The following is a 26,184-nucleotide window of genomic DNA, read 5'->3' on the forward strand; positions in this document are numbered from 1 at the left end:
AGCACTCCATAGGATCTTCAAGAGGAAGAACAAGCCGCCATCACTAAGGTGGACCCGTTCTTTAATTTCCTTGTTCTTTATTTTCTGTTTTTCGAAAAAATCATGCTTATGTTTATCTATGTTTGTGTCTTGTGATCATTAGTGTCTTAGTGTCTATGCCTTAAAGTTATGAATGTCCTATGAATCCATCACCTCTCTTAAATGAAAAATGTTCTTAATTGAAAAAGAGAAGAATTGCATGAATTTTGAATTTTATAACAGATTAATTATTTTGAGGTGGTGGCAATACTTTTGTTTTCTGAATGTATGCTTAAACAGTGCATATGTATCTTGAATTTGTGGTTCATAAATGTTGGCTCTTGAAAGAATGATGGAAAAGGAGACATGTTACTGAGTATCTGAAAAATCATAAAAATGATTCTTGAAGCAAGAAAAAGCAGTGAATACAAAAAAGAAGAAGAAAAAAAACGAAAAAAAAGAGAGAAAAAGAAAGAAATAAAGTTGTGATCCAAGGCAAAAAGAGTGTGCTTAAGAACCCTGGACACCTCTAATTGGGGACTCTAGCAAAGCTGAATCACAATCTGAAAAGGTTCACCCAGTTATGTGTCTGTGGCATGTATGTATCCGGTGGTAATACTGGAAGACAGAGTGCTTTGGGCCATGGCCAAGACTCAATAAGCAGCTGTGTTCAAGAATCATCATACTTAACTAAAGAGAATCAATGACACTATCTGGATTCTGAGTTCCTATAGAAGCCAATCATTCTGAATTTCAAAGGATAGAGTGAGATGCCAAAACTGTTCAGAGGCAAAAAGCTAAAAGCCCCGCTCATCTAATTAATACTGATCTTCATAGATGTTTTTGGAATTCATTGCATATTCTCTTCTTTTTATCTTATTTGATTTTCAGTTTCTTGGGGACAAGCAATAATTTAAGTTTGGTGTTGTGATGAGCGGATAATTTGTACGCTTTTTGGCATTGTTTTTAGTATGTTTTTAGTATGTTCTAGTTAGTTTTTAGTATATTTTTATTAGTTTTTAGTTAAAATTCACTTTTCTGTACTTTACTATGAGTTTGTGTGTTTTTCTGTGATTTTAGGTATTTTCTGGCTGAAATTGAGGGACCTGAGCAAAAATCTGATTCAGAGACTAAAAAGGACTGCAGATGCTGTTGGATTCTGACCTCCCTGCACTCGAAGTGGATTTTCTGGAGCTACAGAAGCCCAATTGGCGCGCTCTCAATGGTGTTGGAAAGTAGACATCCTGCGCTTTCCAGAAATATATGATAGTCCATACTTTGCCCAAGATTTGATGGCCCAAACCGGCGTTCAAAGTCACCATCAGAGTTCCCAGCGTTAAACGCCCAAACTGGCACAAAACCTGGCGTTTAACTCCAAGAAGAGTCTCTACACGAAAATGCTTCAATGCTCAGCCCAAGCACACACCAAGTGGGCCCAGAAGTAGATTTTTATGTCATTTACTCATCTCTATAAACCCTAGGCTACTAGTTCTCTATAAGTAGGACCTTTTACTATTGTATCTGGTATCTTGGTAGCTATCTTTGTTCTTATGCTATCTTAAATCATTGGGAGGCTGGCCTCACGGCCATGCCTAGACCTTGTTCTTATGTATTTTCAACGGTGGAGTTTCTACACACCATAGATTAAGGTGTGGAGCTCTGCTGTACCTCGAGTATTAATGCAATTACTATTGTTCTTCTATTCAATTCTGCTTGTTCTTGTTCTAAGATATCACTTATTCTTCAACTTGATGAATGTGATGATCCGTGACACTCATCATTCTCACCTATGAACGTGTGCCTGACAACCACCTCCGTTCTACCTTAGATTGGGTGGATATCTCTTGGATTCTTTAACCGGAATCTTCGTGGTATAAGCTAGAATTGATGGCAGCATTCAAGAGAATCCGGAAGGTCTAAACCTTGTCTGTGGTATTCTGAGTAGGATTCAATGATTGAATGACTGTGACGAGCTTCAAACTCCTGAAGGCTGGGCGTTAGTGACAGACGCAAAAGAATCACTGGATTCTATTCCAACCTGATTGAGAACCGACAGATGAATAGCCGTGCCGTGACAGGGTGCATTGAACATTTTCACTGAGAGGATGGGAGGTAGCCACTGACAACGGTGAAACCCTTGCATACAGCTTGCCATGGAAAGGAGTAAGAAGGATTGGATGAAGACAGTAGGAAAGCAGAGAGACGGAAGGAACACAGCACCTTCATACGCTTATCTGAAATTCCCACCAATGAATTACATAAGTATCTTTATCTCTATCTTTATGTTTTATTCATCATTCATAACCATTTGAGTTTGCCTGACTAAGATTTACAAGGTGACCATAGCTTGCTTCATACTAACAATCTCTGTGGGATCGACCCTTACTCGCGTAAGGTTTATTACTTGGACGACCCAGTACACTTGCTGGTTAGTTGTGCGAAGTTGTGTTTATGCCATGGAATTGTCACCAAGTTTTTGGATTCATTACCGGGGATTATTTAAGTTGTGAAAAGTATTGATCACAATTTCGTGCACCAATGTCCTGCTAAAGTGTTTATCTAGTTGCAAGTGGAATTGTTTGTTAAGAATGCTAAATCTGCATAATGCTTGTTATCCATCACTTAGCTAAATTTTGTTTTGTTTCCCACATGCTTGAATAAAAGAGAATTATTTGAATTGAAAAGTAAATATCCAATTTTGCATAAGTTAGAATGGAAGTTAATGGTGGTATATGTGTTTGATTAAATGCATAACTCATGAAATAATTGCTGCATAATATCATTTTCATTAAAGTGTGAGTTAGCTTGCTGTTATAAAGATTCTTATCAATAAAGAAAAAGCCCTTGAGAACAAAAACAGAAAGAAAAGAAAGAAGAAAAAGCCAATGTGGCAAGAAAAACAAAGAATAAAGGTTGGACACCAATAGCTTGGACCCTAGGACACATGCCTGTGGTGTTCTTGTACTAGGATATGCTTGGATAAGTAAATTATGAGGGGTATTTTAAAACTCGGTCACTTAGATCAACTGATTTGGGATGGCCAATTGAAAATCCACAATAAAGAGCAACTTAGATACAGAACATTTAGTTATCCAAAGAGATGCTGGGCATCAATGATCCTAGGAGGAAATAGTGAGCCATATGTCTATGGTGGAAAGATGTTGAGTAAAAATAAAGCCAAAGGCTACTACTACAACATTTGACACCAAGCCTCCAAAAGAATAATAAGCTTGTTAAGCATCATGAGAAAAGAAAAGTTAGCAAGGGAGTAATTAAAGAGTAAATCTTATAACAGCAAGTTTAGCAAGCCTTTGAGGAAAGATGTATATTATGTAACAGCAACAATAATTGAGTTATCATTGTCTGCATAAAAACTCCATAAACCAAATCTGCTATATGCCTAATAAGGATATGTTTGCTATTCTTGTTCATTTCATTTTCTCTTAGTTTTGATGCTTGCTTGGGGACAAGCAAGATTTAAGTTTGGTGTTGTGATGACAAGTAATCACATACCCATTTTTCAAGCTAATTTCACTTGTTTTATTAGTCTTTATGCACTTTCTTGCATCCTAAGTAAGAGATTTGGAATGAAAATGCATAACTTCTTTAAATCAAGCAACTACCATTAAATTGATGCTAACTCATGAGGTTTAAGCTAAATTTAATTGATTTTTAATTGATTTATAAGCCTTGTGAATTTAGTGATACTTTGAGTGGTTGTGTTGGTTTATTGTAGGTGAAGAAAAGAAGAAAAGAGGAAGCGTGGCTTAAGAAAGCGTGGCCCAAGAGAGAAGAAGTGTGGCGCATAAAAGGAGGAAGCAAGCATTGCCCTCCACAAGGGCACACTGCCCTTTAGGAGGGCAACATAAGGAAACAAGCTTTGAGAGGCAACACTGCCCTGCCCTTCTCAAGGGCGGAGCACAAATTGGTGTCATGGATCAAGGAGAGCAAAAACTCTGCCCTGCCCTCCTCAAGGGCAATATCGGGCTCACCAAAGGAAGAAATTCAAAGAAAAAGCCCACCAATGCTTGCCACAAGGATCGAACACGGCACCATGAGGAAACAAGAAACTAGGCCTTATTTTGGTGCCAAGAAAGCCAAGAAAAAGAGTAGCATGTGCATTGCCCGAGTTTCGAACACGGGACTTCAACTTTGGAAACATTGCCCTGCCCTCCGCAAGGGCAGGGCAGCATTTTGTGGTGCACGGCCAGTGCACCAGATTGGCGCACCAAGGGAGCTTCGGCAGCAACATAGCGCGCGCACAAGGCAGAATCTGGCGCACCAAAAATTTCTGCCCTGCCCTTGTGGAGGGCAGGGCAGCATCCTGCAGCACCAACGCGCACGCACCAAGGCACCAACGGCCGCACGCACATTTTCTGCCTTGCCCGCTACAAGGGCAGGGCAGCCTCCTGGAAGCAAATTATTTTGGGCTAAAAATTGAATTAAAAACCCAATTTAATTCATTTCTTCACCAAATCAAAAGCCCATCCAAATCCCAAGATCCAAGAATAGAAAGTGTATAAATAGGAGATAGTTTGATGTAATTAGGACCTTTTCCTTTACTTTTGAACTTTGAACCTTTCTTTGAATCTTTACTTTTATTTTTGGACTTTGGAACTTCTCTTGGAGACTTCACTGAGACTTCAGAGAATTAGGGAGGAGAATTGATCTCTCTTCTTCCTCGTTCTTGTGTGGGCATTTTTACTTTTCTTGTTTGAATCTTGGGTGTGAAGAATTGAGGAATTTCTGTCTCAATCTCCATTCAAGATCTCTTTAATTTTTCTTCTGCATAATTGAGTTCAATTACAATTCCTTCACTGCTTCTTCTTCAATTTCTTGTTAATTGCTTTGTGAACTTGGATCTGGGAAGGCAATTGAGATCTAGACTTTGCTATCTAGTCTCTTGAGTCCTGAGATCCCATTTTTCCTTTTGGTTCTTCTGTGAACCTCTGCTACAAGTTAGTTCCCATTTCTGTTGGAGAGCTAGTCTATTTCAATTCATCTCCTGTTTAGTTAATTGTTGCACTTTAATTTCCTTTGTTTAAATTCTGAAATCCCAATCCTCAAATCTCTTTTTCATTTAAGCAATTTACATTTCTTGCACTTTAAGATTCAGTCATTTAATTTCTTGTTCTTTAAGATTCAGCATCTTTTACCTTCCTGCTCTTTAATTTACTGCAATTCTCCCCTCTCCCTTTACATTCCAAGCAATTTAGCTTCTGTTAAAGATAAACCACTCAACCAATACTTGATTCGCTTGACTAAATCAACCACTAAACAAAAATTGCTCAATCCTTCAATACCTGTGGGATCGACCTCACTCCCGTGAGTTTTATTACTTGATGCGACCCGGTACACTTGCCGGTGAGTTTTGTGTTGGATCGTTTTCCACACATCACGCCTTAGGCGCTTACGCGTGGGTGGTGAAAGTCGGCAAGGATGCGTGTGCGTACTGTGCGCGCACACGTGTAAGGAGTTGGGCCGGAGGCATGATGCTGGCCCAGAGCAGGCACAACTCTCTGGAAGGTGTATGGTGGTGCATCCGCGCATGGACCCGTGCGCGTACTGCATGTGCTCGCGTCCTCCCTTTTTTTTTCAAGAGAATGCCTAAAAGCTCTAAATTGACCAAAGACTCCCCATGGTGCCTACAACTCCTTATTTAGTCAAAAACCACACACTTTCTAAAATGCAAGTTGGTTTTGAGATTTATTCCATTTCTACTAAGCACAACATACATGTTAATATGCTAGCAACTAATGTACACAAACAAGCTAATTATGAAATGAAGACCTACCTACAATGGTAACTCAAATCACTTATTAAACAAAATTAGAAGAGAATGGAAAGAGTTTACCATGGTGGGGTGTCTCCCACCTAGCACTTTTAGTTTAAGTCCTTAAGTTGGACATTTGGTGGAGTCCTTGCTAGGGTGGCTTATGCTTGAACTCTTCTTCGAATCCCCACCAGTGTTTACTCTTCCAATAGCCTCCGGGATCCCAATTGAAACGTACAAGGCCTTCAAGGGGGCCCAAGCAAGTGACAAGGCCCCTAAGTTGATAGTGCTCTATGTATGTTCCGGGGTCCCATACTCTGTTTGTCAACCCCCTTTTTCTTGATCTTCATGCTTCCATTTGGGTGGCAAACTCATTGAATTCTCAATTAGGCCTCCAAACATTCTCCTACACCCATGCAATTCGGTTCTACACCACCCATTGCCATTCAACCTTGAGCAAGCATCCATCATGAACTTAGAGTGATGTTTCCAACCACTACAGGACTATTTCTTACTCCTCAATCCATAAAGAGCTCTAAGTTGCCCATCCATCTTAAGCAAACCATATTCAAGTAGGAAAGTAAAGATTAGAGATAAGAATTTTACCCACTTGAATGTTATGTTGGATGGTGACTTAGGAAGGGGTGGTCCCAATGATCTTGCAAGCTCCACTCCCTTGTACTCTTCCTTGATTACCTTCACTTCTTCACAAGCTTCCTCAATTTCAACCTCATCCTCTTGGTAGCTTCCTTCCAATTAATTCTCTTTCTCATTGCTTACCAATGGCATGGGAGGTTGTGCATCTTTTTCTTTGAACTCAATTTCAAGCCCAATGGGAGGGGATTCAATTGTAGATAAAAAATTCTCAATGATTGAATCCATCTCTTGATCAACCTCTTGCAATCTTTCATTACTCATACTATGCTTTGGAGGTTGCGCATTATCCTCCTCAACATCATTTTCAAGTTTAATGGGAGAGACTTCAACAACTTCCACAAGATCATCAATAATATCACTTAGTGTGGAAGTGTTCTCAAGCTTGAAATCCACCTCTTGTTTAACTTCCTCTAACTCTTCAACCGTTTCTTCTTCTTCAATGATCTCTTCCTCCTCCACTTGTTGTAAGACGTATCCCATCTCCTTGTCCTCATGTTGGGATCTTAAAATCTCCTTCATGCTCATTTCATCGGTTGATTTTTCACATTCATCCATGGAGATGCTTTGCTTGTTGTATGAATCCCAAGAGTCCATCTTTTGACGGATGGTTGCTTGAAGTCGATCCATTTCTTCCTTGAAACGATCCCTTGATTCTTGTTCCGCCTTGCTAACATAAGTAGGATCGTATTGCTCTTGGATTGATGGACATTGATATGCTTCCATGGAGGTTTGTGGCGGAGAGGGGGAATCATGATATAGTTGGGAAGGAGGTTCATCAAAGCTTGGAGGTGGGAAGTTATCTTGGTTGTTGGTAGAAGGTGGAATTATACGAGACATAGATTCTTGGAGGGTAGAGGTGAAACTAGTGAGTGCGGTTTGGAGCTCTTCTTACTCTTGAAGAACGAGACCAAGTGTATCATCTATGGGGACTTGGTTTGGAGGGTAAAGATGTTGGAGTGGTGGTGATTCAAGGGTTGCTTGTTCATAATTGTCACAAGGGTATGCATAGGGGGAATATAAAGTTGGATCATATGTAGGTAATTGGTGAAAATAAGATGTGGGTTGAGAATATGGTGCATAGAATGATGGTGGTTGAGTGGTATAACCTTGATAAGAATCATCATATCCATAAGAATGATATGCATTATAGGAAGGATTACCATCATAGTAACTTGAAGGGGAAGGTTGCCATGATGATTGCTCATATGGATGTGGCTCCCTTCCTAAGAATTCATCTCTCCCATAATGTGAGCCATCATTCAAGTTTTCATCGCCTACAACATAGTCATAGTCATATCCAAAATCCCAAGGACGAGAATTCATAGTGGCAAATAGGAATAAAATTAATGGAGATCTAAAGCTAATGAAAACTAACAAACAAGCAAAAGACAAACATATTCACAATATTCACATATTTACATTAACCAAAAACATGGCACTCGTGTGCATGCCCCGGCAACGGCGCCATTTTGATGAATGGATTCTTAGCCGGTATAGAAATTATCAAGTAACCAATCGTAGTATAGTCTAAACCGACACCAAATTCATCATCAAACAATTCTACAATCTATGATCGAGAGTATTAATCCCGAGTCGTTCTTCCCTAGGAATGCTACAAGGATGCATGTTATTGGTTAAGTGGTCTTTTGTGGTTTAAAGAGTGTGGCATAAAAGTGCTAATAAAGGAGAACAACAATCAATCAATATTAAAAACCTTGGCCAAGGTTGAACATTGGAAGTTCCATCACTATAGCTTCCTTCAATTGTGATAACAATGGAGTGTTGCTTCACTTAGTTAACCCCTAATCATAGAGGAAAGTCAAGTAAAAGTAACTAACTTGAGTCACAAGTCCTAGTCTTACCCTAGGGAAGTCTAGCTTTAGTGCACTCCAAGTCAATTAGCAATTCTCAATCCTTAATCAACAATTGACATCCATTATTCAAGTATCTCAAATGAATCAACCACTAGGCCAAGTGAGAGAATGCTACTCCATATCTAAAGTTGGCATTTTCTCAAACACTTGGGGAGCAAGAATAAAAGACATAGTAGAATTGAGAAGAAACATAGAATCAAAGTAATTCAATACAAGAGATTAACAACAATCAACAATGAACAACAATGAAAATGAGATTTCCAATGCATTAATAGAATCCAAAACAACAAAGTTAAATCTAAGATCTATGAGAATTGAACAATTACAAACACTAATTGAGATTAGAGAAGAGGATCTACAACATGAACAAAGTAAATTGAGAGTTACAATGGATCTAACCAAGGAATGGTTGAGAGTTGAAAAAAATGAAGATGAACCCCTAGAGAGAGGTTGGAGTCTCTCCCTCTACAAATGTAACTAACTAAAAATATCTAAGAAAACTTGTAGAATGAGTGTGTGGATGTGAATGTGTGTTAATCCCCTTCAATCCTTGGTTCTTATATGCAGTTTGGCGCCAAAGTTGGTTGCTGAAACCCTCCAAAATCGCCAGGCACGTGTTGCAATAACAGAATCACGTGCGGACTACGACGCGTGTGGGCACGGTACGCGTGCGCGTCCCTGGCTGTTCCGCAATGTGCGCACGAGTGCCTTGTGTGCATGCGCGTTCTTGGCCGAGATCAATTCTTTGGCTTTTTGTGCTTCTCTCCACTTGCATGCTTCCTTCCTTACTCCTTTGATCCTTGCCTAGCCTATTTCAACCTGAGATTACTAGCAAACACATCAAGGCATATTATGGAATCAAGGATGAATTAAAATTATCAAATTAAAGGCTTAAAAAGCATGTTTTTACACTTAAGCACAAATACAGGAGAGATAACAAAACCATGCAAATTCATAGGCTAAATGCGAGAAAAGGTCATCAAAATACTCTAAATTCAATACAAGATAAACCCTAAAAATGTGGTTTATCAATGAGCTTTGGAGATGAATCTTTCTATCTCCTGTGACTCGGAGGTGGAAGCTTTTATCTTCCCTTTCCCTTTTCTAGAGGATTCTCCGGCCTTGGGTGCCATCAATGGTTATGGAAAAACAAAAAGCTTATGCTTTTACCACACCAAACTTAAAATATTGCTCGCCCTCGAGCAAGAGAAGAAAGAAAAAAAGAAGAAGAAGAGAAAATATGGAGGAGTGTGAGGGGGAGGTGTATTCGGCCAAGGTATAGAAGAGGGGATTGTATTGTGTGAAAATAAAGTAGAATGGAGGGGTTTATATAGGGAAGGGAGAGAGGGTAGGTTCGGCCATTTAGGGTGGGTTTGGGTGGGAAAGATTTTTGAATTTTGAAGGTAGGTGGGGTTTATGGGGAAGAGAGAATGGATGTGAGTGGTGAAGGGAGTAATTGGGAAGAGAGATTAAGGTGATTGGTGAAGGGTTTTTGGGAAAGTGTGTTATAGGATTATTTGGAGGTAAGGTGAGAATATGTTAGGTGGGGATCCTGTGGGGTCCACAGATCTTGAGATGATCCTGTGGGGTCCACAGATCCTGAGATGATCCTGTGGGGTCCACAAATCCTGAGGTGTCAAGGATTTACATCCCTGCACCAATTAGGCATGTAAAATGCCTTAGCATACCATTCTGGTGTTTAAACGCCGAAGTGGTGCATGTTCTGGGCGTTCAACGCCCATGTGTAGCATGTTTCTGGCGTTGAACACCAGTTCCATGCTTGTTACTGGCGTTCAGCGCCAGCTTTTCTCAGGGCATATTCCTGGCATTTAAACGCCAGGATGTTGCTTGTTGCTGGCGTTCAGCGCCAGATCCATGCTCTGTTCTAGCGTTGAATGCCAGCCAGATGCTCCTTACTGGCGTTTAAACGCCAGTAAGTCCTTCCTCCAGGGTGTGATTTTTCTTCTACTGTTTTTTATTCTATTTTTAATTTTAATATTTTTTTCGTGACTCCACATGATCATGAACCTACTAAAACACAAAATAACAATTAAATAAAAATAAAATTAGATAAATAAAAATTGGGTTGCTTCTCAACAAGCGCTTCTTTAATGTCAATAGCTTGATAGTGGGCTCTCATGGAGCCTCACAGGTGATCAGGTTAATGTTGTATAGTCCCAACACCAAACTTAGAGTTTGGTTGTGGCCTCCCAACACCAAACTTAGAGTTTGGTTGTGGCCTCCCAACACCAAACTTAGAGTTTGATTGTGGGGGCTCTGTTTGACTCTGTATTAAGAGAAGCTCTGCATGCTTACTCTCCCTTGTTACAGAAGGATAGCCGTGTGCCTTAAACACAAGGTAGTCCCCATTCAATTGAAGGATTAATTCTCCTCTGTTAACATCTATCACAGCTTCTGCTGTGGCTAGGAAAGGTCTTCCAAGGATGATGCATTCATCCTCGTCCTTCCTAGTGTCTAAGATTATGAAATCAGCAGGAATGTAAAGGCCTTTAACCTTTACCAACACGTCCTCTACTAATCCATAAGCTTGTCTTACTGACTTGTCTGCCAATTGTAATTAGAATAAGGCAGGCTGTACCTCAATGATCCCCAATTTCTCCATTACAGAGAGTGGCATAAGGTTTATGCCTGACCCTAGATCACACAGAGCCTTGTTAAAGGTCATGGTGCCTACAGTACATGGTATTAAGAATTTCTCAGGATCTTGTTTCTTTTGAGGTAGAGTTTGCTGAACCCATGTATCAAGTTCACTAATGAGTAAGGGAGGTTCACCTTCCCAAGTCTCATTACCAAATAACTTGGCATTCAGCTTCATGATGGCTCCTAGATATTGAGCAACTTGCTCTCCAGTTACATCTTCATCCTCTTCAGAGGAAGAATAATCTTCAGAGCTCATGAATGGCAGAAGGAGATTTAATGGAAACTCTATGGTCTCTATATGAGCTTCAGATTCCTTTAGGTCCTCAATAGGGAACTCCTTCTTGTTTGAGAGACGTCCCAGGAGGTCTTCCTCACTAGGATTTTTGTCCTTCTCCTCCCTTGTGCATTCAGCCATATTGATTACATCAATGGCCTTGCACTCTCCTTTTGGATTCTCTTCTGTATTGCTTGGGAGAATACTGGGAGGAGTTTCAATGACTTTCTTACTCAGCTGGCCCACTTGTGCCTCCAAATTTCTGATGGAGGACCTTGTTTCACTCATGAAACTTAAAGTGGCCTGATGAGCGGATAATTTGTACGCTTTTTGGCATTATTTTTAGCATGTTTTTAGTGTGTTTTAGTTAGTTTTTAGTATATTTCTATTAGTTTTTAGTTAAAATTCATTTTTTGGACTTTACTATGAGTTTTTGTGTTTTTCTGTGATTTAAGGTATTTTCTGGCTGAAATTGAGGGACTTGAGCAAAAATCTGATTCAGAGGCTGAAAAGGACTGCAGATGCTGTTGGATTCTGACCTCCCTGCACTCGAAGTGGATTTTCTGGATCTACAGATGCCCAATTGGTGCGCTCTTAACGGCGTTGGAAAGTAGACATCCTGGGCTTTCCAGCAATATATAATAGTCCATACTTTTTCCGAGATTTGATGGCCCAAACCGGCGTTCCAAATCAGCTCAAAACTGCCCGGCGTTAAACGCCGGAACTGGCACAAGAATGGGAGTTAAACGCCCAAACTGGCACAAAAGCTGGCGTTTAACTCCAAGAAGAGTTTCTACACGAAAATGCTTCAATGCTCAGCCCAAGCACACACCAAGTGGGCCCGGAAGTGGATTTTTATGTAATTTACTCATCTTTGTAAACCCTAGGCTACTAGTTCTCTACAAATAGGACCTTTTACTATTGTATTTTCATCTTTGGATCATTTTAGATCTTTTGATCATCTTTGGATGCCTAGTTCTTAGATCATTGGGAGGCTGGCCATTCGGCCATGCCTAGACCTTGTTCTTATGTATTTTCAACGGTGGAGTTTCTACACACCATAGATTAAGGTGTGGAGCTCTGCTATACCTCGAGTATTAATGTAATTACTATTGTTCTTCTATTCAATTCGGCTTATTCTTGTTCTAAGATATCACTTGTTCTTCAACTTGATGAATGTGATGATCCGTGACTCTCATCATCATTCTCACCTATGAACGTGTGCCTGACAACCACTTCCGTTCTACCTTAGATTGAGTGGATATCTCTTGGATCCCTTAATCGGAATCTTCGTGATATTAGCTAGAATTTATGGCGGCATTCAAGAGAATCTGGAAGGTCTAAACCTTGTCTGTGGTATTCTGAGTGGGATTCAATGATTGAATGAATGTGACGAGCTTCAAACTCCTGAAGGCTGGGCGTTAGTGACAGACGCAAAAGAATCACTGGATTCTATTCCGACATGATCGAGAACCGACAGCTGAATAGCCGTGCCGTAACAGGGTGCGTTGAACATTTTCACTGAGAGGATGGGAGGTAGCCACTGACAACGGTGAAACCCTACATACAGCTTGCCATGGAAAGGAGTAAGAATGATTGTATGAAGACAGTAGGAAAGCAGAGAGACGGAAGGGACAAAGCATCTCCACACGCTTATCTGAAATTCTCACCAATGAATTACATAAGTATCTCTATCTTTATCTTTATGTTTTATTCATAAATCATCTATAACCATTTGATTCTGCCTGACTGAGATTTACAAGATGACCATAGCTTGCTTCATACCAACAATCTCCGTGGGATCGACCCTTACTCGCGTAAGGTTTATTACTTGGACGACCCAGTGCACTTGCAGGTTAGTTGTGTGAAGTTGTGATAAAGAGTTGAGATTACAATTGAGCGTACCATGTTGATGGCGCCATTGATGATCACAATTTCGTGCACCAAGTTTTTGGCGCCGTTGCCGGGGATTGTTTGAGTTTGGACAACTGACGGTTCATCTTGTTGCTTAGATTAGGTATTTTTCAGAGTTCTTAAGAATGAATTCTAGTGTTTCAAGGTGATGTTCTTATCATCACCAAAGCTGATTGATTTTCATCAATCTAGCTCTTGAATGCAATGTCCTGCTGAAGCTTGGCTAGCCATGTCTAATTCCTTTAGGCTGAAGCTTTAGACTAACATTGCATGATTCCTGGAATTCTCATTAAGAATTTTGATATCTTTATTTTCTTTTCCACTTAATTTTTGAAAAATCCAAAAAAATTACAAAATCATAAAAATAAAAAATTGTTTTATGTTTCTTATTGAGACACTAGTCTCATTTTAAGTTTGGTGTCAATTGCATGTTTCCGTTCTTCTTGCATTTATCATGTGTCTTCAGTGATCTTCAAGTTGTTCTTGATGATTTACTTGCTCTGATCTTTAAATTCTCTTGTCTTGAGTGTTTTGTTGTTTCTCATATGCATTCTCAACTTGTTAGTGTCAATAGTATACAAACTTTTAAGTTTGGTGTCTTGCATGCATTTGTTTATTTGATTTCAGTTGCATTTTTTATTATTCCTCATTATTAAAAATCTAAAAAATTTTAATTTGTGTCTTTTCAAGTCAATAATACAGAGAATTGAAGATTTAGAACATACAGCAGAGGAATTACACAGAAAAAGCTGGGCGTTCAAAACGCCCAGTGAAGAAGGCAAACTGGCGTTTAAACGCCAGCCAGGGTGCCTGGCTGGGCGTTTAACACCCAAAAGGGTAGTGTTTTGGGTGTTAAATGCCAGAATGTGCACCATTCTGGGCGTTTAACGCCAGGATGGTACAAGAGGGAAGATTCTGTTTTCAATTCAAATTTTTTTTCAAGTTTTCAACATTTTTCAAAATTAAATCTTTTTCAAATCAAATCTTTTCAATCATATGTTTTCAAAATCAATTTCTTTCCTTTTTCGAAAATACTTGCTATCAATTAATGATTTGATTCAACATTTCAAGTATGTTACCTTTTCTGTTGAGAAAGGTTTAATGTTTGAATCATATCTTTTCTTGTTAGCCAAGTTATTAATTTTTAAAATCAAATCTTTTTAAATTGTTTTTCAAATCATATATTCTCAATCACATATTTTTAAAACCATAACTTTTCAAATCATATATTTTAATCACATCTTTTTCAAAATAATTTTCAATCATATCTTTTTGATTTCTAATTTCAAAATCTTTTTCAAAAATTACTTGATTTCTTTTCCACCCTTGGTTTTCGAAAATCAATTAGTGTTTTTCAAAATGTTTTTAAATCTTTTACTTAAATTTCGAAAATTTCTTCCCCTCTTCCCACATCCTTCTATTTATGGACTAACACTATTCCTTAATGCACAATTCGAACTCCATCTTTCTTGATAAGTTCGAATTCTTCTACTTCTTCCTTATATTTTTCTTTTCCTCTGACACCTCAAGGAATCTCTATGCTGTGACATAGAGGATTCCATATTTTCTTGTTCTCTTCTCTTTCATATGAGCAGGAGCAAAGACAAAAGCATTCTTGTTGAGGCTGACCCTGAACCTGAAAGGACCTTGAAGCGAAAGCTAAGAGAAGCTAAGGCACAACTCTCTGTAGAGGACCTAACAGAAATCTTCAAACAAGAAGAACCCATGGCAGCCAAAAACAACAACAATGCCAACAATGCAAGGAAGGTGCTGGGTGACTTTACTGCACCTACTCCTGACTTCTATGGGAGAAGCATCTCTATCCCTGCCATTGGAGTAAACAACTTTGAGCTTAAGCCTCAATTGGTTTCTCTAATGCAACAGAATTGCAAGTTCCATGGACTTCCATTGGAAGATCCTCATCAGTTTTTAGCTGAGTTCTTGCAAATCTGTGACACTGTCAAGACTAATGGGGTTGACCCTGAGGTCTACAGACTTATGCTATTCCCTTTTGCTGTAAGAGACAGAGCTAGGACATGGTTGGACTCACAACCTAAAGAAAGCCTGAACTCTTGGGAAAAGCTAGTCAATGCCTTCTTGGCAAAGTTTTTTCCACCTCAAAAATTGAGTAAGCTTAGAGTGGAAGTCCAAACCTTCAGACAAAAGGAAGGTGAATCCCTCTATGAAGCTTGGGAAAGATACAAACAATTGATCAGAAAGTGTCCTTCTGACATGCTTTCTGAATGGAGCATCATAGGTATCTTCTATGATGGTCTGTCTGAACTGTCCAAGATGTCATTGGATAGTTCTGCTGGAGGCTCTCTTCATCTGAAGAAGACGCCTGCAGAAGCTCAAGAACTGATTGAAATGGTTGCAAATAACCAATTCATGTACACTTCTGAAAGGAATCCTGTGAACAATGAGACGAATAAGAAGAAAGGAGTTCTTGAGATTGATACTCTGAATGCCATATTGGCTCAAAACAAAATATTGACTCAACAAGTCAATGTGATTTCTCAAAGTCTGTCTGGAATGCAAGCTGCACCAGGCAGTACTAAGGACGCTTGATCTGAAGAAGAAGCTTATGATCCTGAGAACCCTTCAATGGAAGAGGTGAATTACATGGGAGAACCCTATGGAAACACCTATAATCCTTCATGGAGAAATCATCCAAATCTTTCATGGAAGGATCAACAGAGACCTCAACAAGGTTTCAACAACAATAATGGTGGAAGAAACAGGTTTAGCAATGGCAAGCCTTTTCCATCATCTTCTCAGCAACAGACAGAGAATTCTAAGCAGAGCAACTCTGAGTTAGCAACCATGGTCTCTGATCTAATCAAAATCACTCAAAGTTTTATGACTGAAACAAGGTCCTCTATTAGAAACTTGGAGGCACAAGTGGGTCAGTTGAGTAAGAAAATTACTGAACTCCCTCCTAGCACTCTTCCAAGCAATACAGAAGAGAATCCAAAAGGAGAGTGCAAGGCCATTAACATGACCTACATGTCCGAATTTGGAGAGGAGGAAGAGGCAGTGAGCACCACTGAGGAAGGCCTCAATGGATGTTCACTGGCCTCCAATGAGTTCCCTAATGAGGAACCATGGGAATCTGAGGCTCACACTGAGACCATAGAGATTCCATTGAATTTACTTCTGCCATTCATGAGCTCTGATGAGTATTCTTCCTCTGAAGAGGATGAAGATGTCACTGAAGAGCAAGTTGCCAAGTACCTTGGAGCAATCATGAAGCTAAATGACAAGTTATTTGGTAATGAGACTTGGGAGGATAAACCCCCTTTGCTCACCAAAGAGCTGGATAACTTGACTAGGCAGAAATTACCTCAAAAGAGACAGGACCCTGAGAAGTTCTCAATACCTTGTACAGTAGGCACCATGACCTTCAAGAAGGCTCTGTGTGACCTAGGGTCAAGCATAAATCTCATGCCTCTCTCTGTAATGGAGAAGCTAGGGATCTTTGAGGTGCAAGCTGCAAGAATCTCACTAGAGATGGCAGACAATTCAAGAAAACAAGCTTATGGACTTGTAGAGAATGTTCTGGTAAAAGTTGAAGACCATTACATCCCTATTGATTTCATAGTCCAAGAGACTGGGAAGTGCATGGATGAATCCATCATCCTTGGCAGACCCTTCCTAGCCACAGCAAAGGCTGTGATTGATGTTGACAGAGGAGAATTGATCATTCATGTGAATGAAGAATCCCTTGTGTTTAAGGCTCAAGGATATCCCTCTGTAACCATGGAGTGGAAGCATGAAGAGCTTCTCTCAAAACAGAGCCAAATAAAGCCCCCACAGTCAAACTCTAAGTTTGGTGTTGGGAGGCCACAACCAACTTCTAAGTTTGGTATTGAACCCCCACATTCAAACTCTAAGTTTGGTGTTGGGAGGTTCCAACATTGCTCTGAGCATCTGTGAGGCTCCATGAGAGCCCACTGTCAAGCTACTGACAATAAAGAAGTGCTTATTGGGAGGCAACCCAATGTTATATTTTATCTATTTTCCTTTGTTATTTTATGTTTTCTGTAGGTTGATGATCATGAGAAGTCACAAAATCAATTGAAAAAGCAAAAACAGAATGAAAAACAGAAAGAAAAATAGCACACCTTGGAGGAAGACCTTGCTGGCGTTTAAACGCCAGTAAGGGCAGCAAATGGGTGTTTAACGCCCAGTCTGGCACCATTCTGGGCGTTTAACGCCAGAAAGGGGCACCAGACTGGCGTTAAACGCCAGGAAAGGGCAAGAAGCTGGCGTTAAACACCAGAAATGGGCACCAGCCCGGCGTTTAACGCCAAAATTGGCACAAAGGGCATTTTTGCTCGCCATTTGGTGCAGGGATGAATTTTTCTTGACACCTCAGGATCTGTGGACCCCACAGGATCCCCACCTACCCCACCACTCTCTCTCTTCTTCTTCACCAATCACTTCAACACCTCTTCCCCAAAAACCCCTAACCTATCAAATCCCATCTTTCTCTTCACCACTCACATACATCCTTCATAAAACCCCACCTACCTCACCATTAAAATTCAAATCACTTTCCCTCCCAAACCCACCCTCACATAGCCGAACCTTACCTCTCTCTCCACTCCTATATAAACCCATCTTCACTCCTTCATTTTCACACAACCTAAACACTACTTCTTCCCCTTAGCCGAACCACATAGCCTCCTCTATCTCCTTTATTTCTTCTTCTTCTACTCTCTTCTTTCTTCTTTTACTCGAGGACGAGCAAACCTTTTAAGTCTGGTGTGGTAAAAGCATTTCTTTTTATTTTTCCATAACCATTTATGGCATCCAAGGCCGGAGAAACCTCTAGAAAGAGGAAAGGGAAGGCAAAAGCTTCCACCTCCGAGTCATGGGAGATGGAGAGATTCATCTCAAGGGTGCATCAAGGCCACTTCTATGAAGTTGTGGCCTTGAAGAAGGTGATCCCCGAGGTCCCTTTTAAACTCAAAAAGAGTGAATATCCGGAGATCCGACATGAGATTCGAAGAAGAGGTTGGGAAGTTTTTACCAACCCCATTCAACAAGTCGGAATCTTAATGGTTCAAGAGTTCTATGCCAATGCATGGATCACCAAGAACCATGATCAAAGTGTGAACCCGGACCCAAAGAATTGGCTTACAATGGTTCGGGGGAAATACTTAGATTTTAGTCCGGAAAATGTAAGGTTGGCATTCAACTTGCCCATGATACGAGGAGATGAACACCCATACACTAGAAGGGTCAACTTTGATCAAAGGTTGGACCAAGTCCTCATAGACATTTGTAAAGAGGGCGCTCAATGGAAGAGAGATTCTAGAGGAAAGCCGGTTCAACTGAGAAGGCATGACCTCAAGCCCGTGGCTAGAGGATGGTTGGAGTTTATCCAACGCTCAATCATTCCGACTAGTAACCGGTCCGAAGTTACTATAGACCGGGCTATCATGATTCATAGCATCATGATTGGAGAGGAAGTAGAAGTTCATGAGGTTATAGCCCAAGAACTTTATAAGGTGGCGGACAAGTCCTCTACCTTGGCAAGGTTAGCCTTTCCTCATCTCATTTGTCACCTCTGTTATTCAGTTGGAATTGACATAGAGGGAGACATCCCCATTGATGAGGACAAGCCCATCACTAAGAAAAGGATGGAGCAAACAAGAGATCCCACTCATCATGAAATCCCTGAGATGCCTCAAGGGATGCACCTTCCTCCACAAAACTATTGGGAGCAAATCAACACCTCCCTAGGAGAATTAAGTTCCAACATGGGATAACTAAGGGTGGAGCACCAAGAACATTCCATCCTCCTCCATGAAATTAGAGAAGATCAAAGAATCATGAGAGAGGAGCAACAAAGACAAGGAAGAGACATTGAGGAGCTCAAGCACTCCATAAGATCTTCAAGAGGAAGAACAAGCCACCATCACTAAGGTGGACCCGTTCTTTAATTTCCTTGTTCTCTATTTTCTTGTTTTTTCGAATTTTCATGCTTATGTTTATCTATGTTTGTGTCTCATGATCATTAGTGTCTTAGTGTCTATTCCTTAAGGTTATGAATGTCCTATGAATCCATCACCTTTCTTAAATGAAAAATGTTCTTAATTGAAAAAGAGAAGAATTGCATGAATTTTAAATTTTATAACAGATTAATTATTTTGATGTGGTGGCAATACTTTTGTTTTCTGAATGTATGCTTAAACAGTGCATATGTCTTTTGAATTTGTTGTTCATGAATGGTTGGCTCTTGAAAGAATGATGAAAAAGGAGACATGTTACTGAGGATCTGAAAAATCATAAAAATGATTCTTGAAGCAAGAAAAAGCAGTGAATACAAAAAAAAGGAGAAAGAGAAAAAGAAAGAAATAAAAGTGTGATCCAAGGCAAAAAGAGTGTGCTTAAGAACCCTGGACACCTCTAATTGGGGACTCTAGCAAAGCTGAGTCACAATCTGAAAAGGTTCACCCAATTATGTGTCTGTGGCATGTATGTACCCGGTGGTAATACTGGAAGACAAAGTGCTTTGGGCCACGGCCAAGACTCATAATGTAGCTGTGTTCAAGAATCATCATACTTAACTAGGAGAATCAATAACACTATCTGGATTCTGAGTTCCTATAGAAGCCAATCATTCTGAATTTCAAAGGGTAGAGTGAGATGCCAAAACTATTCATAAGCAAAAAGCTAAAAGCCCCGCTCATCTTGTTAATACTGATCTTCATAGATGTTTTTGAAATTCATTGCATATTCTCTTCTCTTTATCTTATTTGATTTCCAGTTGCTTGGGGACAAGCAACAATTTAAGTTTGGTGTTGTGATGAGCGGATAATTTGTACGCTTTTTGGCATTGTTTTTAGTATGTTTTTAGTGTGTTTTAGTTAGTTTTTAGTATATTTCTATTAGTTTTTAGTTAAAATTCACTTTTCTGGACTTTACTATGAGTTTGTGTGTTTTTCTATGATTTCAGGTATTTTCTGGCTAAAATTGAGGGACTTGAGCAAAAATCTGATTCAGAGGCTGAAAATGACTGCAGATGCTGTTGGATTCTGACCTCCCTGCACTCGAAGTGGATTTTCTGGAGCTACAGAAGCCCAATTAGCGCGCTCTCAACGGCGTTGGAAAGTAGACATTCTGGGCTTTCCAGAAATATATAATAGTTTATACTTTGCCCGAGATTTGATGGCCCAAACCGGCGTTCCAAATCAGCTCAAACTGGCACAAGAATGGGAGTTAAACGCCCAAACTGGCACAAAAGCTGGCGTTTAACTCCAAGAAGAGTCTCTACACGAAAATGCCTCAATGCTCAGCCCAAGCACACACCAAGTGGGCCCGGAAGTGGATTTTTATGTAATTTACTCATCTTTGTAAACCCTAGGCTACTAGTTCTCTACAAATATGACCTTTTACTATTGTATTTTCATCTTTGGATCATTTTAGATCTTTTGATCATCTTTGGACGCCTAGTTCTTAGATCATTGGGAGGCTGGCCATTCGGCCATGCCTAGACCTTGTTCTTATGTATTTTCAACGGTGGAGTTTCTACACACCATAGATTAAGGTGTGGAGCTCTGCTGTACCTCGAGTATTAATGCAATTACTATTGTTCTTCTATTCAATTCGGCTTATTCTTGTTCTAAGATATCACTTGTTCTTCAACTTGATGAATGTGATGATCCGTGACACTCATTATCATTCTCACCTATGAACGTGTGCCTGACAAACACCTCCGTTCTACCTTAGATTGAGTAGATATCTCTTGGATCCCTTAATCGGAATCTTCGTGGTATAAGCTAGAATTGATGGCGGCATTCAAGAGAATCCAGAAGGTCTAAACCTTTTCTGTGGTATTCTGAGTAGGATTCAATGATTGAATGACTGTGATGAGCTTCAAACTCGCGATTATGGGGCGTTAGTGACAGACGCAAAAGAATCACTGGATTCTATTCCGACATGATCGAGAACCGACAGCTGAATAGACGTGCTGTGACAGGGTGCGTTGAACATTTTCACTGAGAGGATGGGAGGTAGCCACTGACAACAGTGAAACCCTACATACAGCTTGCCATGGAAAGGAGTAAGAAGGATTGAATGAAGATAGTAGGAAAGCAGAGAGAGGGAAGGGACAAAGCATCTCCATACGCTTATCTGAAATTCTCACCAATGAATTACATAAGTATCTCTATCTTTATCTTTATGTTTTATTCATAAATCATCTATAACCATTTGATTCTGCCTGACTGAGATTTACAAGATGACCATAGCTTGCTTCATACCAATAATCACCGTGGGATCGACCCTTACTCGCGTAAGGTTTATTACTTGGACGACCCAGTTCACTTGCTGGTTAGTTGTGTGAAGTTGTGATAAAGAGTTGAGATTACAATTGAGCATACCATGTTGATGGCGCCATTGAAGATCACAATTTCGTGCACCATGGCCTTAGACAGATCAGAGACTAAATCTGCTAAATTAGAGGGGCTCTGCTCAGAATTCTCTGTCTGTTGCTGAGAAGATGATGGAAAAGGCTTGTTGTTGCTTAGCCTGTTTCTTCCTCCATTATTAAAGCCTTGTTGAGGCTTTTGTTGATCCTTCCATGAGAAATTTGGATGATTTCTCCATGATAAATTATAGGTGTTCTCATAAGGATCATCCATGTAATTTACCTCTGCTATTGCAGGGTTCTCAGGATCATAAGCTTCTTCAGAAGCTGCCTCTTTAGTACTATTGGATGCATTTTGCCATCCATTCAGTCTTTGAGAGATCATGTTGACTTGTTGAGTCAACACTTTGTTCTGAGCCAATATGGCATTCAGAGCATCAATTTCAAGAACTCCCTTCCTTTGAGGCGTTCCATTATTCACGGAATTCCTCTCAGAAGTGTACATGAATTGATTATTTGCAACCATGTCAATAAGTTCTTGAGCTTCTGCAGGCGTTTTCTTTAAGTGAATGGATCCACCTACAGAATGGTCCAATAACATTTTGGAAAACTCAGATAGACCATAATAGAATATATCTAATATGGTCCATTCTGAAAACATGTCAGAAGGACACTTTTTGGTCATCTGCTTGTATCTTTCCCAAGCTTCACAGAGGGATTCACCATCTTTTTGTTTGAAGGTCTGAACATCCACTCTAAGCTTGCTCAGCTTTTGAGGAGGAAAGAATTTATCCAAGACGGATGTGACCAGCTTATCCCAAGAGTCTAAGCTATCTTTAGGTTGTGAGTCCAACCATGTTCTAGCTCTGTATCTTACAGCAAAAGGGAAAATCATGAGCCTGTAGACTTTAAGATCTACTCCATTTGTCTTAACAGTCTCACAAATTTGCAAGAACTCAGTTAAAAACTGATAAGGATCTTCAGATGGAAGTCCATGAAACTTGCAGTTCTGTTGCATCAAAGCAAATAATTGAGGTTTCAGCTCAAAATTGTTTGCTCCAATGGCTGGAATTGAGATGCTTTTTCCATCAAACTTGGACGTTGGTTTGGTGAAATCACCAAGCATCCTCCTTGCATTATTGTTGTTGGGTTCGACTGCCATCTCATTCCCTTGTTCAAAATTTTCAGAAAGGTTACCTCTGGATTGTTGTAATTTAGCTTCTCTTAGTTTCCTCTTCAGAGTCCTTTCAGGTTCAGGATCAGCTTCAACAAGAGTGCCTTTTTCCTTATTCCTGCTCATATGAAAGAGAAGAGAAAAAAAAAGGAAGAGGAATCCTCTATATCTGGACAAAGAGGATCCTTATTATTAGTAGAAGAGGAAAGGAATAAAAGTGGAGAATCCAATCACAAGGGTGAGGATAGAGGCAGTGATTGGAGATGAAGAGAGGTGGAGAGAAGTGTTAGTAAATAAATAAATAAATAGAAGAAGAGAAGAGAGAGAGAATTCGAAAATAATTTTGAAAAAGTAGTTAATGATTTTCAAAAATTAAAGATAAGATATAATTAAAATTAAAATTTAAAACAATTAAAAAGAATTTTTGAAAAAGAGATGAGATATTTTCAAAAATTAAAGAGGAAAAAGTAGTTAGGTGGTTTTGAAAAAGATAAGAAACAAACAAAAAGTCAAATAGTTAGTTGAAAAAGATATTAAAATCAAATTTGAAAAGATAAGAAGATAAGAAGTTATATAAGATATTTTGAAATCAAATTTTTGAAAAAGATAAAATTTTGAAAAAGATATGATAAAAAGGTAAGATAAGAAGATATGATAAAAAGATAGGATTGAAAAGGATTTAATTTTTAAAATTAAAATTAATTACTTAACTAACAAGAAACTAAAAGATATGGTTCTAGAATTTAAAGATTGAACCTTTCTTAACAAGAAAGTAACAAACTTCAAATTTTTTAATCAATCATATTAATTGTTAGCATAATTTCGAAAATTAAGATAAAATTAAGAAAAAGATTTTTTTGAAAAACATTTTAAAGAATTTTCAAAAATTAATAAGAAAAATGAAAAAGATTTAATTTTTGAAAAAGTTTTAAAAAGATAAGATTTTTTTAAAATTGAAAATTTGACTTGACTTGTAAGAAACAACTAATTTTAAAAATTTTTGACCAAGTCAACTCAAATTTTCGAAAATTTATAGAGAAATAAGGAAAAGATATTTTTTTATTTTTAAATTTTTAATGATGAGAGAGAAAAACAACAAAAATGACTCACAACATGAAAATTATGAATCAAAACTCATGATGCATGCAAGAACACTATGAATGTCAAGATGAACACCAAGAACACTTTGAAGATCATGATGAACATCAAGAACATATTTTTGAAAAAAAAAATTTATGCAAAGAAAACATGCAAGACACCAAACTTAGAAATCTTTAATGCATGGATACTAACAAACGAAAAATGCATATGATAAACAACAAAAAATACAAAGCAAGAAAACATCAAGATCAAACAAGAAGGCTTACCAAGAACAACTTGAAGATCATGAAGAACACCATGAATGCATGAGTTTTTCGAAAAAAAATGCAAGAGATTTTTAAAACATGCAATTGACACCAAACTTAAAAATTGACTCAAGACTCAAACAGGAAACACAAAATATTTTTGATTTTTTTTTTCAAAAAACATTTAGGAAAAAAGAAAATAAGAAATTCAAAATTTTTAATAACAATTCCAGGAATCTTTCAATATTTGTCTAAAGCCCCAATCCAAGGGTTGGGCATAGCTTAATAGCCAACCAGCTTTAGAAGATATAAATCAGGCATGCAACAGCTGATATTTCATCCAACCCCATATACATACCCGACCTGTTGACAAGTGGAGGCCTCAATCCAAGGGGGTTTGGATATGGCTTTACAGCCAACCAGGCATCAACATGTTACTTGTGAAACTCTAGAATTCATTCTTAAAAATTTAGAATAATTTTCGAAAACAGATGAGAAATTTTTGAAAAAAATTTTTTGAAATTAAAACAAAAAGAAAATTACCTAATCTGAGTAACAAGATGAACCGTCAGTTGTCCATATTCGAACAATCCCTGACAACGGCGCCAAAAACTTGGTGCACGGATTTTGTGATCATCAACAATGGCTCCAATAATTTGGTAGCTCTCACATGTGAATTACACTTAGTCATAACTCCGCACAACTAACCAGCAAGTGCACTGGGTCGTCCAAGTAATACCTTACGTGAGTAAGGGTCGATCCCACGAAGATTGTTGGTATGAAGCAATCTATGGTCATCTTGTAGATCTCAGTCAGGCTGATTCAAATGTGATTGGATTAGATAATTAAAAGATAAATAAAATAGGATAGAAATACTTATGTAAATTAATGGTGGGAATTTCAGATAAGCATATGGAGATGCTTGTCCCTGTTGAATCTCTGTTTTCCTACTGCTTTCATCCAATCCTTCTTACTCCTTTCCATGGCAAGCTGTATGTAGGGCATCACCGTTGTCAATGGCTACATCCCATCCTCTCAGTGAAAATAGTCCAAATGCTCTGTCACAGCACGGCTAATCATCTGTCGGTTCTCAATCAGGTTGGAATAGAATCCCGTGATTCTTTTGCGTCTGTCACTAATGCCCAGCCTTCAGGAGTTTGAAGCTCGTCATAGTCATTCAATCCCGGAATCCTACTCGAAATACCACAGACAAGGTTAGACTTTCCGGATTCCCATGAATGCCGCCATCAATTCTAGCTTATACCACGAAGATTCTGATCAAGGAATCCAAGAGATATGCGCCCGATCTAAGGTAGAACGGAAGTGGTTGTCAGTCACGCACATTCATAGGTGAGAATGATGATGAGTGTCACGGATTATCACATTCATCAAGTTGAAGTGCAACGAATATCTTAGAACAGGATAAATCGAATTGAATAGAAAATAGTAGTAATTGCATTGAAACTTGAGGTACAGCAGAGCTCCACACCGTTAATCTATGGTGTGTAGAAACTCCACCGTTGAAAATACATAAGTGATAGGTCCAAGCATGGCCGAATGGCCAGCCCCCAAACGTGGTCAATAGTCTCCTAAGATGAATAATAAAATAAAACTGAGACCAAAAGATATCTAATACACTAGTAAAAAGTTCTATTTATACTAAAATAGCTACTAGGGTTTACAGAAGTAAGTAATTAATGCATAAATCCACTTCCGTGTGCTTGGACTGAGCTTGATCTATCCACGAGCTGAGGCTTCTCTTGGAGTTGAACGCCAAGTTGTAACGTGTTTTGGGCGTTCAACTCTGGTTCCTGACATGTTTCTGGCATTTGACTCCAGAATGTAGTATGGCACTGGCGTTGAGCGCCAGTTTATGTCATCTAATCACGAATAAAGTATGAACTATTATATATTGCTGGAAAGCTCTGGACGTATACTTTCCAACGCCGTTGAGAGCGCGCCATTTAAAGTTTTGTAGCTCCAGAAAATCCATTTTGAGTGCAGAGAGGTCAGATTCCAACAGCATCAGTGATGACAAGTCATCTTAGCCTAGTTTCACTAATCTTTTTCTTTGTTTTCAATAGATTTTATGCACTTTCTTGAGCCATAAGTA

At 39.0% G+C, this 26,184-nt stretch overlaps 2 non-coding genes across 2 annotated transcripts; one reads left to right on the forward strand and one right to left on the reverse strand.

Moving 5' to 3' along the window:
- Positions 1–15,301: 15,301 nt before the first annotated feature.
- LOC112700495 (small nucleolar RNA R71) lies at positions 15,302–15,409 on the reverse strand. The gene has a single exon (XR_003153404.1). It is a non-coding gene; the product is annotated as a small nucleolar RNA R71 (small nucleolar RNA).
- A 6,801-nt stretch (positions 15,410–22,210) lies between these two features.
- Positions 22,211–22,314, forward strand: LOC112699916 (small nucleolar RNA R71). Its single transcript, XR_003152847.1, has one exon. It is a non-coding gene; the product is annotated as a small nucleolar RNA R71 (small nucleolar RNA).
- The last annotated feature ends 3,870 nt before the right edge of the window (positions 22,315–26,184 follow it).

The sequence above is a fragment of the Arachis hypogaea genome, chromosome 6 (assembly GCF_003086295.3).
Source record: "Arachis hypogaea cultivar Tifrunner chromosome 6, arahy.Tifrunner.gnm2.J5K5, whole genome shotgun sequence".
Taxonomy (NCBI): domain Eukaryota; kingdom Viridiplantae; phylum Streptophyta; class Magnoliopsida; order Fabales; family Fabaceae; genus Arachis; species Arachis hypogaea.